This window comes from Neovison vison, chromosome 2 (genome assembly GCF_020171115.1).
Source record: "Neovison vison isolate M4711 chromosome 2, ASM_NN_V1, whole genome shotgun sequence".
Taxonomy (NCBI): Eukaryota; Metazoa; Chordata; class Mammalia; order Carnivora; family Mustelidae; genus Neogale; species Neogale vison.
In genome coordinates this window covers 92,725,072-92,743,113 of record NC_058092.1, presented here as the reverse complement: position 1 = coordinate 92,743,113, position 18,042 = coordinate 92,725,072, and the positions used below count along the sequence as shown (strand labels likewise).

The 18,042-nt window shown below is 41.5% G+C and overlaps 1 long non-coding RNA gene and 1 other non-coding gene across 2 annotated transcripts; one reads left to right on the top strand and one right to left on the bottom strand.

The window, feature by feature from the left end:
• Positions 1-679: 679 nt before the first annotated feature.
• On the top strand, positions 680-6,527 carry LOC122900264. Its single transcript, XR_006383206.1, has 3 exons — positions 680-1,231; positions 2,125-2,274; positions 6,342-6,527. It is a non-coding gene; the product is annotated as an uncharacterized LOC122900264 (long non-coding RNA).
• A 4,130-nt stretch (positions 6,528-10,657) lies between these two features.
• LOC122901608 lies at positions 10,658-10,794 on the bottom strand. Its single transcript, XR_006383600.1, has one exon. It is a non-coding gene; the product is annotated as a small nucleolar RNA SNORA70 (small nucleolar RNA).
• Positions 10,795-18,042: the final 7,248 nt, after the last annotated feature.

Sequence of the window (18,042 nt, the reverse complement as noted above, 5' to 3'; positions counted from 1 at the left end):
GTTGAAGATGTTTATTTCCAGTATTACTGCATATGTACTTTCCATTTATATTAAAAAAAAAAAAAGCTATATATTTGTTTTAAAAATGACTTGTTTCCTCATTAAAAAAAAAAAAAAAAAAAAGGTCTGTATCTTACAGCTTCTATCCCTGGCAGCAGTTTGAATAATTGTTTTCACATCTGACTCCATATAATCTTCCCAAATATTTTGGCTTTTTCTGAATAGCCATAGCAGTTGTCTCTGTCATATATTTTGGCATAAGATGATGTTTTTCCTAACATCCGAATTCCACATTTACTAGTTAGGGTTACACCTCTGGGGGTTCACGGTGTCAGGGTGAATTCAAAATCGTGGGATTTCTTGACACAACTTGGTGGCAAATCCGTTTGTCTGGAAGCCATGGGAAGCAAAGCTAAGTCAGTTTACTGGTAAGTGATTGAAATTTTTTTTTACAATGCAGATTACAGGGGCGCCTGGGTGGCTCAGTGGGTTAATGCCTCTGCCTTCAGCTCAGGTCATGATCCCAGGGTCCTGGGATGGACCCTGAGTCGGGCTCTCTGCTCAGCAGGAAGCCTGCTTCCCCATAACCCCCACTGCCTCTCCTTCTGTTTGTGATCTCTGTCTGTCAAATAAATAAATAAAATCTTTACAATGCAGATTACAAATATGATTTTAAAAAAATAAAAATAATACTAAGATGGCAAAAAAATTTCTGCATTCCAACTCAAATGCCAGCCAGACTCCAGGAATAAACATATTATCAGCCCTTCTCTGTCTGCTGTATGGGACCCTTTGTTAGAAAAATGCTGCTGGATTTATTTCTCAGTCTTGTTTGCACACCAAGAGAATAACCTTCACGCAAACAGGGATTATATATTACGCTGTTTTGTTCTTTGAGCTGTACATCAGGACACATATAAAAGTGTGGTGTGGTTTTCCTCTCCCCAGATAGGAATTTTACCAGCCCTTTTGTTAAGGAGTTTGTTGTTGTTGTGGTTGAGATGTGCACCACAGGAGGTTGCTTTGCTGTATCCCCTTGTTGGGAGGAGGATGGAGTGGGCAGAACTTATTTAGACAGCTCTCGGAGAGCGTGGGCCCGGCCATGGTCCACCTGCTTTCTCCCTCCTGTGTAGGACAGAGCTGAGCTGAAGTCGAAGCTACCCCAGCCTGGACCCACTGGGGCCCTCTGGCCCCGCCTGATTGAAGATGCCCGTTCACAGCCCTGTAACTGGTATGAGACATGATTTTTTTGTTCTTGTGTGTGGGTTTTGTTTCTGTTTGCTGTTTGTTTGTTTTTCAATTTTAATTTTTTTTTTTTACCAGACATGCATGTTCCCTGGTTGGCAGCAGGCCCCCTGGCTGTATACTCAGCTGCTCAGCCACAGCCACTGCAACAATGTTTGCTGTGAAAATAGAAGTACCCCAAGCCCAGGCTACTTGGGCATTTATTCCGTAGAAACATATGTGCTGGGACACCTGGGTGGCTCAGTGGGTTAAGCCTCTGCCTTCAGCTCAGGTCATGATCTCAGCGTCCTGGGATCAAGCCCCGCATCGGGCTCTCTGCTCAGCAGTGAGCCTGCTTCCCTCTCTCTCTGCCTGCCTCTCTGCCTACTTGTGATCTCTCTCTGTCAAATAAATAAATAAAATCTTAAAAAAAAAAAAAAAGAAACATATGTGCTCATTTTTCATTTCAGCATTTATTAAACATGTACTTGGTGCCAGACACTTTTAGGGGCTGAAGACAGCACTGAACAAAAGACATAGTGCCTTTCTTCGCAGAGAATCCCTAGAGGGAAGAGACAGACAAGACACACAATGAGTAAAATATGTGATATTGCAAAGGTGGTTAAGTGCAGAAGGCAGTGCTGGGGTTGGGACTATAATTTGAGATAGAGAAGGCCTGACTATGAAGGTGTTATTTGAGTAAAGACCCAGAAGACATACAGGAATGGGCCATACCAATGTCTAGGGAGGGCATTCCTGGTAAAGAAGTTGCAGATGCAGGCCTCATGTATGGCTGGAGCAAAGCTGGGCCAGCAAAGGGGGGAGGGTGTGAGCAAAACAGCCCCAAGGCTACCATGAGAGGCATATCAGCTGAGCCCTTCTCCGTTTCTCACTCTTCAGGACTCCAGGACAAGACTCCCATGTCTCTCCTTTGGGGATGGGGCTTTCTCATTGGAAATGCTGGAAGATGGGCCGCTGTTCCTGGTAACCTTCACATCCGTCGCCACAGTTGTCTCCAATGCAGTCCTAACACATCAGTCCCTTCCCCAGGTACCATGTCTCCTGGCTGCTGTATGCCTCTCCCTCTCCAGGGAGATTTTTAATTTTTTTTTTTTTTGAGAACTTAAAAAAGTAAAGAAATCAGAGACCTTAAAATCTTTCTAGATTATTTTCCTGAGAATTACAGAGAACTTCAATCTCAGCAAACTAGCAAGTTCTCTTCGCATCCTTTCTCTGACCATCCTGTATCTGCCCAGGGTTTATTTGTTTATGATTTTTACAAGTTGTACAATATTGGGAATAGTACTTTTATTTTTTGTTGTTTGATACTGTCCTGCTTTGAATCCACTTCCACAAAGCCAAGATAACAGTAACAAGTGATCTGTATTTTGTTACTCCTGAAAAAGGCACTGATCTGGCCAGGAATTTTAAAATATTCTAAAGTACTCTTTCAAACTTAAACTTACCACACACCCTCAGTATTCGTTCATCAGTTATGTTTTCCAAGAGTTCATATTCATCTCTTTATACAAGCTCTACAAAACAGTAAGGACCATGGGCTCATGATGAAATTGGTTAAATTCCAGCCCTATAATCAGTGTGGGCTACAGGTATGCATCAGTCATACCCCACAAGAGGTCCACACATGACTCTTAGTGCACCAAATGGGTTGTGCAGAAAACGTGACATTTCCTAATTTTCTTTGTATTAGCTTAAATGCAGCTGGAAGCTTCTTCACCACACAGTGTTGTGCCAGTGACCTGGGGTCTTGGTCCCTCTGGGTCATGGTCTGCATCTGTGCCATGCTTGGCATGGGAGTAGGTGGGAACACACGGGTCATCTGTACTTGGTGTCCAGCATTTCCATTCTGAAGGGGTAAGAAGCCAAATGTAAATTTCTCTTAACCCCGCGACCCACCAATCTTTATCTCTTTCCCATCCTCTGAGTTTACCTCTTTTTCTCTTTGCTCTTAAAAGCATTCGTCTTGGGGTGCCTGGGTGGCTCAGTGGGCAAAAGCTTCTGCTTTCGGCTCAGGTCTTGATCTCAAGGTTCTGGGATCAAGCCCTACATCGGGCTCTCAGGAGGCCTACTTCTCCCTCTCTCTCTGCCTATTTGTGATCTCTCTCTCTGTCAAATAAATAAATAAATAATAAATCTTTAAAAAAAAAAAAAAGTATTTGTCTTTATAACCCCTGGGGCTCCTGGCATCCTTTCTGTAGGTAATTTAGATGTCTGCAGAAGACACAAGAGACTAATCAAAGTGACTTCTGTTAAAACTCACGCAAGGAGGGGCGCCTTGGTGGCTCAGTCAGTTGGGCATCTGACTCTTGTTTTGGCTCAGGTTGTGATCTCGGGGTCGTGGAATGAAGCCCCACGCTGGGGCTCTGCCCTCAGCATGGAATCTGCCTGTCTCTCTCCCTCCTCCCTTCTGCTCACATGCACCCGTGCTCTCTCTTTAATAAATGAAATCTTTTAAAAAATTAAAATAAATAAAAATTACTCAGGAAAGAAATGCTAAAGACTCACCTCCTTGCCTGAAGTGAGATGAAAGGGAACATATAGGGGAATAAAAACCGTTTAATATTTCCCTAGGTTATCCTGCTATCAGGCTCTCAAACTCCCTCCTGTCCCTTGGCACTCTTTCTCAGGAATAAGCCTCATTGTGCTATGGGGCAGGGGGCTTTGTACAGGTGAGACACCACATTGTTCCACCTACTAAATCTCTAAATCCCTACAACTTTATTGATATATGGCAATGTAGCTTCATAGCCAGACAGTTCAACAATGTCCAAATGGAATAGTCAGCATTGTCACTGAGAGTCAACACTTTCCAAGGGCTTGAGAGGAGATAGGAAAGACAGGGGAAAATTAGTCGTAATGGAGAAAAGAATAACTTGGAGTCTAGAACTGTTTCTGAATCTTTTGTTCTGGATAACATAGGGAATACAGATGATAAGGTGCAAACGTAGGTAGTATTAATGAGTCAGGTATTTGAGAATTTTACAGTAGAAGAATCTGGAAGAAAATCAAAGGTGAGGAAGAATTTTTAAAGCCTATTCACTTGTGATCTCTGTTCTTCTAATATTGTTCCTGTCCTACTTTACTATTCGTTAAGATATTCTTCCTGGAAAAATATGAGAAAAGCTTCTGTAAGGTAATAAAACTGTTAAGGAGAGGAAAGAATAGACAATTGATGAATTTTGCTGTAGCTTGAAAATTTTGCCTTTTTATCTGCATTTGACTAATAGAAATGTATGATTATTATTTTAGAGAATTTTGGCCAGAGATTATGGGAGACTTTCCCCTCTATACCAAGCCTTAATAATTCACTTATTCTTCATTTAAGGCATGAGCAAAAAGATTCAGAACATCAAGAGACATACACTGGTCAAAACGGTTATTCAGCAAAGTTTTTATTTTTTTTTTAAGGATTTTACTTATTTATTTGAAAGAGAGAGAGTGAGTACGAGCAGGGGGAGGGGCAGAGGGTGAAGAGACTCCTGACTGAGAAGAAAGCCAGATGGGGGACCTGCCAGGACCCTGGGATCATGACCTGATCCAAAGGCACACACTTAATTGACTGAGCCACTCAGGCACCCCCTATTTTTTTTTCATGGTACTATTAACTAATAATCAGATGGTAACTGCTGGTGAGGTATTCCCTCCGCTTTTCAGAATTCCCCACAGTGGACTTCCCCTTGGAGGAAGCCTGGGCAAAAGGAGCATGAGAATTTGCTTTGGTACAACTCTGTGGACAGGCCTTTAGGGTAAGAAGTGAACTGACATCCTTGTTTATAACTAATACTTGCTCATGATGTTATTCAATTACAGATTTGTCTATTTGGGGCACCAGGAACCATAAATATGGTTCTCCAATACAGGCATTGCAAGTATCAACCACGCATAATATCCTAGAGGAGAGAGAGGGAAAGAGAGAATAGATTTATGACTTTTGCAGCCCATTTCATGCCTTCTCTTGTTGAACTGCATAAATTATCTCTTTGGAAATAAATAGCACAGGCTTTGGGAACACTAATACAATCAAGGTCATCCGTTTCTGGATTAATAGATAGTCACGTGACAAATGGCCAAGAACCTCATCCCAGAAGTCGTATTTTCCAAGGATTTCTTGCCATAGTCTACCCTTTGCTTGCCTGACTGCAAACAGAGGACTTACACAATTCTAAGTTTTTATCATCCAATGCAAAATGAAATAGGAAGGCTGTTTTTTGCCTCTTGTGGCAATAGCACAGGACCAGTGAAATTATGACACCTGGCTTACAACAGCAAGTCTTTGAAGGTGCTGGTCATGGGACTTTTTCCCACAGCAACCTAGTGACCACCATTTAAAAGGTATAAACTGGGGGCACCTGGGTGGCTCAGTCACTTGAGCATCTGCCTTTGGCTCAGGTCATGATCCTAGAGTCCTATGATGGAGCCCTGCTCAATGGGGAGTCTGCTTCTCCCTCTGCCTGCTGCTTCCCCTGCTTGTGCTCGCTCTCTTTCTTTCTCTCTGTCAAATAAATAAAATCTTTAAAAAGTATAAATTGTTTAAACCCATTTTTAAATTTAATTTTCAACACCATGGTCTACTTTGTATTAGTTTTTCACATAGCCCCAAATAAGATTGTTAAATTTCAGTTGATCTAGATTATGATGACATGCAAACTGAGGTAGAGCCAAGTTTACCTCAGCCTGGTGGGTCCAAAGATTCTACTCCTGACTCACATAAATTTTAATTCAAATACTATATGTTCCTTCTGAGAGGTATCATTTTTTTTTCCATACAATAGACTTGGTGCTTCTAACTGGAGGAAGGGACTGTCTCTGCATCCTTTGCTGACTGCGTCTCTCACGGGTATACTGACAGCTTTGGTTGGGTAAATTAAATGCACGTACATAATTGCCAGTATACTGTTAGAATGCACTGTCCAGGCTCCCCCCACTGTCAGAAGTCAGCCACTGCAGTGCATATTTCCATTTAGAGCAAAGGCAGGTATTTTTATTGAACAAGGACTTCCAAAGTGAGCCAAGAATTATGTAAATCATGCTGATTCCATATGGAATATATGCATAGTAAGCGTCCCCTTACCCATCTGTGGTTTCGCTTTCCGCAGTTTCGGTGGTGGTGCGGTCCGTGGTGGTCCACAAGTAGACGATCCTCTTTCTGACGAATCATAAGAAGGTCAATGAGTAGTCTAACTCTACGCCGTCGCAATGCCTACGTCATTCACCGCGCTTCATCTGGGTGTGTAGGGATTTTCTTCTCTAACGTCGCTGCGAGAAGCGTGAGTGTAGTCCGATATTTTCATAGAGACCACATTCACATAACTTTTGTTACAGTATATTGTTATAATTGTCCTAATTTATTATTAGTTAATGTCTTACTGTGCCTAATCTATACATTAAACTTTATCACATGTACGTATTACAGAAAAGAAAAAAAAAAACAGTATAAAGAGGGTTCCATATGATCCCGGCATCCACTGAGGGTCTTGGAACATATTCTTTGTGGGCAAGGGGGACCTACTATCATGCAGATTAATGGGGATGTTATAAATTGAATTGCTTTGAAGAAAAAAAGTGAACTGATATTTATAGGAATCACATTTAGACATTGTAACTTCTTAAGCAGGTCTTAGACCCAGTTGCGTCTTATAAGTAACATTTTTTACACAATCTGATTGGTGGGTAATTGAGATACAATAAGCTGCACATATTTAAAATGTATAATTTGATGAGTTTTGACATATGTACATCCCTATAAATACAATCCAGGTGATGAGCATACCATGAGCCTTAAAAGTTTCCTCCTCCACTAGGAAACTGTTGATCTTCCTTCTTGCCATCACTATAGATTAGCTTGCGTTTTATAAATTTCACATAAATGTCTGGCTTCTTTGACTGCACACTGGTTCCTCTGTGTTGCTGCATGTCCGTTTCTTTTTCTTGCTGAGCAGTGTTCCATTGTAGGGATATTCTACAGTTTGTTGATGGACACTGACCTGTTGATGGATGTTAGAGCAGTGTCCAGCTATTACAATAAAGCTGCTATGAACATTGATGTACAAACTTTGTTTGGACATATGTTTTTATTTCTCTTGGGTAAATACCTGGGGGTGGCATGACTGGATCATCTGGTAGCATATGTTTAACTTTTTCATAAATTGCCAAACTGCTTACCAAAGTTTCTCTACTATTTTATATTCCCATCAGTGAGAGTTGTAGTTACTCCACATTCTTTTTTTAAGATTTTATTTATTTATTTGACAGGGAGAGTGCAAGAGAGAGCAAGAGAAGGGGAAAGAGGGAGCCTATGACATCTGCTGAGCAGGGAGCGAGCGGGATGTAGGGGTGGAGCCCAGAACCTGAGATCATGATCTGATGCTTAACTGACCGGCCCCCCTCCCCCAGGTGTCCTGTTACTTCACATTCTTGACTTGTGGCCAGTCTTTTAAAATTTTAACCCTTCTAGTAGGAGTAGTGCCATCTTCTTGTGCTTTTAATTTAAAATCTCCATAATGATAATGATGTTGAGCATTTTCTTAGGCATTTTTTTTTGCCACTAATTTTTTTTCCACTGTGTTTATGGGTATATACCTAAGTCAAAGCTTAAGAAATTCTGTTTCATTTTTTTGAAGTATTTCTTCAGGTCTTTTGACCATTTTTAAAAATTGTTTCCTTATTGCTGAATAGTGAGAGTTCCTTATATATTCTTCATAAAAGTCCTTTATTAGATATATATGTTTGCCAATATTTCCTCCCACTCTGATGCTTTTCATTTCCATAGCTGTGGCTTTGGAGAACAGTTTCTCATTTTGATGTAGTCTGGTTTATCAGTTTGTTCAGTTTTAAATTTTGATATAATCCAATTTATTAATTTGTTCTTTATGAATAATAATATTGTATCCAAGAAACCTTTGCTTAAACTAAAGTCACAAAATTTTTCCATTGTGTTGCTTCTAGAAGCTTTGTAGTTTAAAGGCCTTTAAATTTGGGTTTATGACCTGTTTTGGGTTAATTTTTTTATATATGGTGCAAGGTACGGTTTAAAGTTCATGGTTTTGCAAATGGATATTCAGTTGTTCTCATGCCATTTGTTGAAAGAACCACTTTTTCTTTACTGACTAGCCTTTGTACCTTGTTGAAAATTATTTGTCCATAGATATGTGCTTCTATTGTTGGACCCTCTTCTGTTCTGTTGATCTACTTGTGTTATTTTAAGTCAGCATGACACTGTTTTTGTTACCATGGCTTTGTACTTCTTGAAATCAAGTACAGCAAATCATCCAACATTATTCTTTTTCAAGGTTGATTTGGCTGTTTTAGGTCCCTTACATTTCCATAAGAAATTTGGAATTAGCTTCTCAATATCTACAATAAAGCCTGTGGAAAATTTGATTGGGTATTATATGGAATGTATAGATTAATTTGGGAAGAAATTACATTTTTTGACCCATGAAAAAGGCATACCTTTCCATGTATTAATTTTAAAAACTTCTCAGTAGTGTTTTGTAGTTTGATAGCAATATGTACAAAACCAACAAAAATCCATAACATAGCCAAAAAACACCATATTTTATAGATGTTTTACTTTTATAATCTTTAAAACTGTAAAAAGCAATATGAGATTATATTAGAAATTAGAAAAGCAAGAAACAATCTTAAAAGCCTCTGAGGCAATCAGGGAGACACAGATCATCTGCAAAGGAATAAGAAACATCAGATTTTGGAACTGTAGCCCTAGAAAGTAGAAAAGTGACTTTTAACTTAGAATTTAAAGCATTAATTTACTAAGCTAAAGATAAGAAAAATAAATGCCCAAAGTGAAAGGAAATTTACTTCCCACACAGCTCTTTAGGATATATTCAAGCAAAGTGAGAACAAGAAAAAAGAGGGAATGGTATACAGGCAACAGTGGCTCCATCTTGGGAAAGCAATACCAGGGGGTCTCAAGATGGCAGCAGGTGGAGAGAAGGACTCCAGAATGGAGCAGGATGATGGAGGGCTTGCAGAGGGACTCTATAGAGAACTAGGGGCTCAAAAGAGTACTCGATCCCTGAGTGGAACAAGAGGTCGGGGGAAATGTCAATATAAAATAAAGGCAAACAAAAGATGCAAGAATTAGTAGTTAGAATTTCAGGAAACATTAAAAAAGCTCAAATACAAAGGAAATGTAATGATAGAGAACATTAGCTCTACAGTGAAAAATACTGTACCAACTCATCTGTATGCTTTTAGAATCTATAGGCTGAGCATTTGGGACTTAAATATAGCTATCGAATAAGGTAAATGAGAAAGCAAATATAATCAGAAGCAGGGATGCTGCTTAGTGTGGATGGGAACAAAAAAGAAAGCTGTTAGTGTATCCTCTAAGTGACGTAGGTTTCCAAGGAAGGACTAAAAATGATGAATTGGAAAGATGGGAAGGGGAGGTGGCTGTGTGCTAGGGACGTGCCCATTTAGGTAAGATGGCCTTAGTGGGTGCCAACAGTGCCCTGCCCAGATACCTGACCCTGACCACAACTGCACACAGTGGCCCTGTGTCCAATTAGGCTTCTGCATTTCTTTGCTTTGGAGTTTCTCCTGCTGCTGGAGCTCACTTGGCTGCCTATTTGACAAGAGTAGCTCTAAACTGCTGATACTGCGCACAGTTTTTCACTGACTCCCATTTCTGCACTGGGCTCTAGCTCTAGGTTCCTATAGTGGCAGCTGGTTTGATGCCTACCCTTCTGGCTTCCTTCCCTGCCTCATTGTATTTCCCCATCCTGTCCAGGAATACCTTACCTTGTGGTATACTTCAGAGAGAACACAAACTGAAATAGTCCACCACCAGTAGATCTGGTCATAGCACAAACACATTTTATTTTGAGATTATGGAGGAACATAGCAAAAGAAGCATTTAACAGACCAACAAGTAGTTACTTCTAGGGAATAGGACTACAGAAGGAAGGGATAGAACAGGGGACTGATGCCTTCAAATAGGTACCTATCCATGTGCTACTTTATTTTTTGTCAGGAAGTAGGATGTATTGGTGGGCATGGATAGGGAGGGGGCAGTGCAAAGGTTCTCATGAGTGCAGAGCCCTCCATTTGTCCAAGGGGCCACAATTAAGGATGTATTTGACCCTGCAGCCATCTGGGATGAGCCGCTTTTCAGCTACCATGTCTTCAAATTCATCCTCATTAAACTTAGTAAAGCCCCACTTCTTGGAGATCAAGATCTTCTGGTGGTCAGAGAACTTGAACTTGGCCCTGTGTAGGGCCTCAGTCACATGCTCCTTGTTCTGCATCTTGGTACGGATGGACACGATGACTTGACCAATGTAGACCTTGGCTACTGCGCCCTGGGGCTTTCCAAGGTATCCCACATACCTGTCTGCAGTCTAGATTGGAGATAACAAGTGGTCAGACCTCAATGTCTACTGGAAAGGGCTATCTCCAAGGTCCCTTCGGGTAACCCATAAAATCAACAGGCTGTATACACTACCAGGGAGGCTACCATTTGCAGCAGCCATGGCACACTGGGCCCCCATGGAGAAAGAGCACAGTTGGCTTAATTGGCTGCAGACATGTGCTACTTTAACATAAATTTAAAACAAGCATTTAAAACATAAAGGAAACTAGAATACTGTGAGGAATGGGACCAAAACAAGAGAACACAAACATATCTGCATGGCCTGGCCTGGGATCCAGCTCCCAGTCTCTTAACTTTATTTGAAAATGTCAGTCATTTTTGAATGGCATCCATAAACTGGGATAAATTACTGCATGGATTTGAACATCCGGAAAACTTTCTCTGGGCAGAAAATTCACATGTACAACTTTAATCATAATAATGGGGGTTAAGTATACTTCCCACCTTGTGTTTTCACAGTGTTGGAAAAGACACACAGAATACATTAGTAACCACTGTGGTAATGGGATGGGATGGTTAAGTAAAACAATACCTCATGAGGCACCACTTTATGAAGAGGCTTTATATAGGGCGCCACTGTGTAGTTTTCATTTATAGGAAGGAACGTTTTGTGTCTCGGGTTTGCATATTGTTTGTAGATGGTGCTGGGTATTCTCTGGATAGTACACCATGTCCCGAACGGAAGCTACAGCCCCAGGGCTCCATTTATAGAAGCGGTTCTTGACAGCCAGAGGCCCTGGCAAAAGACGATTTCAAGAAACCAGCCTTGGCCTCGAGCTTCCACTAGGTGGCAGACTTTCCCCAGTTCTGCCGGCTGCAGGCGCCCGGCAGAGGGACACAAAGCCTCTCTTCGCGCTGCTTTCTCCCTTTGCTTCTGTCTGGAAAATCACTAGGCTGCCTAGGGCTAGATTTAGATTTCCAGGACAAACCATCATTACCTTGTTAGAGGAGAGAAGGTAGGGTTGGTCTGTTCCGATTCCATGGGAGAAGGTGACAAAGAGGTCTTTTATATGCAACACTGGAGAGAGGCGGCTACTTCATTTTTTTAGACAGTTCTTCAAAAATTGAAAAATTCCATGTCTTACAAGTCCAATTACAAACAATTGGAAAAAAACCCACACAAGTATTACCGATCCTATGCAGGATGATAGTTAAATGTACAGTTATGAACATGGCGACCATAGGAGATATTTTGATATTTGTTTTCATAGTGTAATGAATCTTTTCTCATTTGCTTAAAATAATCTGAGAAGTGTACTCATAATTCCAGCTTGAAGTGCAAGGGCAGTAAAATAAGTATAAAAATAAAATAAAACAAATAAGCAAAATTGAATTTGTTCAATTTTCTTTTAGGGATTTTGTTTGTTTGTTTTAAGAAGTTGTTTTCATTGATTTACGTAGTTCTCTGGTTGACATGTGTTGTTTGTATTGTTGTTTTTTAAAGATTTTATTTATTTATTTGACAGACAGAGATCACAAGTATTCAGAGAGGCAGGGAGAGGAAGCAGGCTCCCCGCTGAGCAGAGAGCCCGATGCAGGGTTCTATCCCAGGAGCCTGAGATCATGACCTGAGCCAAAGGCAGAGGTTTAACCCACTGAGTCACCCAGGCACCCCTCTAGTTGACATGTTTTGAAAGAAATACGATTCAGGTTTCAGACTGAGATTAAGATAAACATGTTCTGGTGTCCTTGGAACAATGAGTACCAGAAGAAGAATTTATAAGAAAATCAGGTAACTCAATCTGTATTTTTGGGTTAACCTGGGGTGTTCATGAATTCCATTAAACAGGTGGAAATATTTACAAATTTTGATCAAAGGAAAATAGAAATTAGGGTGGGGAAGAGAACTGTTAGATTCAGTTGTGTTGTGGGGTCCCCCCCAAACTCACAGGGTCTATTTGATGTTTACCTGCTCCCCCTACCCCACTCCATTGTGGGAACTGAGAAGAGGTGCCAGACCCTGGCCTCCTTTGCCTCTTCCTTTCTCCTTCCTCCCCACCCCACCACTTCTTGAGTGTTTTTTTAGTGATCCTCTTTACTTCCCAATTCTCTCTTTCCTCTTGTTTGTTAACTTAGCACTAAAAAACTGCAGACGGGTCATCCATGAGAAGCCTGTACACCATGGCCTGTATGCCTTTGCAAGAAAAGTGAGCAAAAATTGAAAAAGAAAGTCAAGTGATGAAACCAACCTTGTTAAATTGTTAAACTCCTTCAACCTGGCCTAAAACTGTGATGAGCTTCTCAGCTCATTTCCCTCAAAATTCACAGAAAAATGTGCTTGAAAAGAAAATACAGAAGATCCGGAACTGAGATCTGGTGATATTCTGGCCAATTTTTTAGCCAGTGGTAAGGTTTTCTCACCAAATGATCACTATTTAAAATGAATAAAAAAGATTCTTATAAAAATGAGAAATAGGGGTGCCTGGGTGGCTCAGAGGGTTGGGCCTCTGCCTTTGGCTCTGGTCATGATCTCAGGATCCTGGGATCCAGCCCCACATCAGGCTCTCTGCTCGGCGGGCAGCCTGCTTTCCCCTCTCTCTCTCTGCCTGCCTCTCTGTGTACTTGTGATCTCTGTCTGTCAAGTAAATAAAATCTTTAAAAAAAATGAGAAAGAAAATAAATAAAAGTAAAGATTGAGATTATAAGGCTTGTTCATGGAACTAGAGCATAGTGATATAGCTTCCCAGTTTTAAGTCTTACTATTATTTATTTTGATTTGGGGATATTATTTTTAGTGTGTGATACCGATTCTGAAATCTACTTCATAAACTAATGGTTTTCACCAGGTCTCTCTTTTTAAAGCCCTAGCACAGTGACTAGAAAACTTAGTAGCTCTTTAGAATCACCTGGGTGGGGGCCAAGAGTGGATTTTATTATTTATTTATTTTCTGGGTTTCCCCCACTCAAATTTTTATTTAGATTCTAGTTAGTTAATATGTAGTGTAGTATTGTTTTCTGGAGTAGAATTTAGTGATTCATCCCTTCCATATAACACCCAGTCCTCCTCACAAGTGCCTTCCTTAATACCCATCACCCATTTAGCCGATTCCCTCACCCTGCTCCCAAGAGTGACTTTTATTTTTTTTATTTTTTAAAGATTTTTTATTTATTTTATTTGACAGATAGAGATCACAAGTAGGCAGAGAGGCAGGCAGAGAGAGAGGGAGGAGGAAGCAGGGAGGAAGCAGGCTCGCTGCCAAGCAGAGAGCCAGATGCGGGGCTCGATCCCAGGACCCTGGGATCATGACCTGAGCCGAAAGCAGAGGCTTTAACCCACTGAGCCACCCAGGCACCCCCAGGAGTGACTTTTAAAAGTTTCAGGTCATACCCCAGATCATTTAAATAAGAATCTCTGGGGGTGGGATGTGGACACCAGAATATTTAAAGGCAGTGCCACCCCAGGTGATTCCCATGTACAGCCAATGCTGAAAACCATTGCAGACCAGTTGCCTCCTGTCCATTGTATATAAATGATGTTATGAATGGTTGAGATGAAAGGATATCAAGAGGGTGATGCTCTCCAATGCCCTCCTATGGAAAGAAGACTGGGAGGGAGAGCTGACAGGATTAGCTGACAGAAGAGGTGAAGTAGAGGTTTAACAGAAATTGTGGAGTCAAGTTTTTGATCTGAGAGACAGAATGATAGCTGCCTTTTATTGAATGGGCAGACTGCATGAATCCCAAAAAAGGTGGGGCTGAGTGGGGAGGTGGAGGACTAGGTTTGGGATGTATGAAATTCAAGATGCCTTTGAGGTAGCCTAGGCAAAAATTCAATAAGGCTGTTCTGAAATCCAGGCCAGACACACGCATCTGGAGTCTTCAGCATGGAGGTGGTATTTAAAGCAGTGAGCTCAGATGGTTGCCTAAGCAGTAAGTATAGGTAAGGGGGAGGAAGGAGATAGGGGCTGAAGACCAAGGCCTGATGCAGCTCCAGGGAGAGGTCAGAGAGATGACAAGGGAGCAGCTGCGAGGTAGGAGGAAAACCAGAACATGGGGTGTGTTGGAGGTCACGTTAGGTAAGGCGAAGACTGAGAACGGACCCTTGGCTTTCATTCCATGGAGGTGGCCAGAGGAAGGAGAGGAACAGAGGTGCATGACAAAAAAGAAAATACTACCACAGCACACCGGATTTTCTCTAGCAGTATTTAACATCAAATAGCTTGATTAACCTAGGGTTAGGCAGGGTTTGAGAGCACAGAGAAGGGAAGGTGGAGATCCCTTAGGGCGTTGGAGTCAAAGTAGCATAATGGGAGGAGAGACTGTTGCATAAAGAAGGGTGTGGTTTGATGGCCCACAGGTCCTAAAGGATCTGAAGAACAGAGATAGTGGGGATGACCACAGATGACCTGGGAAGAGAGAGCTTGGGCGGGACTGAGATTTTGAGTTATAACTCTAACAGAGAAACAGTGTGGGATGAGAACAATTTCTAGTGATCTAGCTACTGAAAGTACTTTAATGCATGAGAGGGAGTAACCAGGAAGTTGGGGAAAATGTTGATGACAAAGGGAATAAGTGGTCAGAAGGCAGGACCTTGGTGGAACAGCCCTTTAATGAGAGGATGCATGTGGACAATCGTCTCGAAGTGGAAGACATCAATGAGGAGCACCCATAGCCACCCTCAACCCTGCAAAGGGCCATGGGTGTCATCATGGGAGAGGCAGGCTCTCCAAGGAAAGGGGAGGATGGGAGAGGCAAGGTACAGGGATACAGAGCTTTACAGGCAAAGGTTTTAGGGAAGCTGATGAGGGGGAGCATTTAAGATATGTGGGGTTCATGAGTGGAAATAGGAATGTGAGCAGTGTTGATGCCTGCTAGGCTCCCTCCTCTGTGAGATGGGGGCTCTTTGGAACTTGTGTTCCCAAGAGTGCTGTGGCCAGAGGCAGAATTCAAAGAGGGGAGCAAGAAGGCAGAGCTGAGAAATTCCATCCTGGAGGGACAGCAAGTCCAAACTGAATCATCTGTCCACATTAGTATGAAAGTATGGGGCCACAGCACAAATCCCAAATTTCAGGGTGTGGAGGAACCTGGAAACTGAGTGGGAGAAATTGAAGGATGGGAAAGCAGGAGGGGGCCTGGGAGCATCCTGGAGACAGAGATGACCTGCTTTTGTGTGTGGTGACTTTTCAAATCAAGCCCAGGGAAGTCTAGTGTGGGTGGGCGGGGTTCATTTACAAGGGTGGGAATGGGATGAGCGGAAGGCATGGTTTTCAAAGAGTAGTAATTACTACACAATGACAAAATTAGAAAGAATGAGAGGAAATTAAATGTTGTAAAATAGAGAGGCTGTGCCTTTTGAATCAAGAATAGCCACTTAAGCTGTTTGGTTATGTAATATTTCATTCATTAGGCATTGAATTACCTCTGGCTGTATGTACTATTTCTGTGAAGTTAATTTTTATCCTATTATGAAAGAATTAATCAAATCCAATGAAAGAACATCTGTGCTCGTTACTATCTACAGGAGGAGGGGCATGAACCAAAAGCCTTTTTTGTGGTTTAGTATTTTTGATTTCAGCTTAATAAAGAAGAGGAGCCTGGGGGATAAGAAAAGAGGTCAGGTTTTGCCTTTTCCATTTGAAGTACATAAATAGAACAAAAAGAAGTAGTGAGATGTAGACAATAGTAAAGACATAAAATCAACCCAGAACATGCTAGATTTTGATAGGAAGGACCGGCAGCAAATATTCGTGGTACCACTGAGAACAGAGTAATCAATTCAACAAGATTTTGTTGGTGTGTGCTAACTACTTCACAGAGCCTTTATTGGATAGGCATATATAAAAAATACTTTTGGTTCTCAGAACTCAGTCTTTTGGAAAGACAGATGTGAAGAACACAAAAATTTCCATATAACATGAAAAGTGCCAGAATCTATTTTTTTAAATTATTTTTAGTAACATATAACGTATTTTTTGCCCCAGAGGTACAAAAGTCTGAATCATCAGGCTTACATACTTCACAACACTCATCATAGCACATACTCTCCCTAGTGACTGTAATCTAATTTTTTTTTTTTTTTTTTTAAGTAGGCTCCACATCCAGTGTGGAGCCCTGTGTGGGGCTCGAACTCACTCTGAGATCATGATCTGAGTTGAGATCACGAGTTGGACACTTAGCCAACTGAGCCGCCCAGGTGCCCCTAGAATCTAAATTCTAATTAACACCTAACTGTTAAACAAATGGCTAGATGTCAGGAATGGAGATAGTATAGTCTAGAGGAGAAAATGCTGGACTGAGAATAGAAAACCTGGGTCCTCCCCCCAGCTGCGCTGCTAACCAACTGAGTGAGCTTCACCCAGCTATTGCTCTACCTGGAGCCTTCATTTCACCTCTGAAGTGAGTGTAGTTCAGTGCAATGGACTTTTTCAGCTTGAAAACTCTATGATTCAAGTTGTTATGAATTTGGTGATATAAACGTATAAAAATAAGGAATTTTCCTAGAATAGTTGGCCTCAAGTATAACTCAGGCGTTTTGTTTTTGAAATTTTTGCTTCCTATTATCTTTAAGAATAAATGTGTATTCTTTAAGAGGAAATGCATGTGAGAAAGAACTTTGTAGACTTTTGAGGTGTAACAGTCACTTTTCTATTTATTAATAATCATGTTAATTTTCTTGACCCAGAGATCTCACATGTTTTCTTTCTCTCTCTCTCTCTTTTTTTATTTGATATATTACCCCAGAGTATGAAATCTTAGCAGAAGGGGTATCAAAATTAAATTAGCTCCTTATCTAAAGATTTAGATGCCCTGGTACAAACCTCTCAAGGATAATAAACTAAATCATTTCCCTATGGATGGTGAAGTTCTGGTTTGCATAATTATTTCCTCATGGTTTAATTGAAAATATGAACGATTGAGCACACAGATACAGGGGCTCTCATACAGGGTAACACATTTCCATCTTTTGTCTCTCTAGCCCTTGCAACCTGTAAGGCTTAAATGCAGCTAGAAATGCCCGTGAAAGACAGAGATGAGTTGAGACGTGGACTTGGGCCATTCTAGGGTATATGGAAGCCCTAGATTACTGGCCGTGAGACAGATGCCACTTTCCAGGGGTCTGTGGAGGGCAGAGGCCAGCAGCTGTCTTTCTCCTCCTGTGAGGTATTCCTGGTCCCGCCTGTGAGCATCCCTCTGCAGGATCTGGCAGTGCTACCCAAGCATTCACACTCTCAGACCTGATAGCCCGGGAACTGGATGGCTTTGTGAAAAGACGTCCTCCGGCTGGGGAGGCGGCCACCTCCTGATCTCTGTAGTTCAGAGGTGCAATCAGTCATCACCACTAGAAAGCCAGTGTGCCCTCCTCAGCTCCTTGTCTTTTCCCAAGTCCAGTGGATCGTCTCTTACTTGGCTTTTGCCACCTAAATTGCTTTCTTCTGGGTCGCATTTGCTCTTTCTATGCT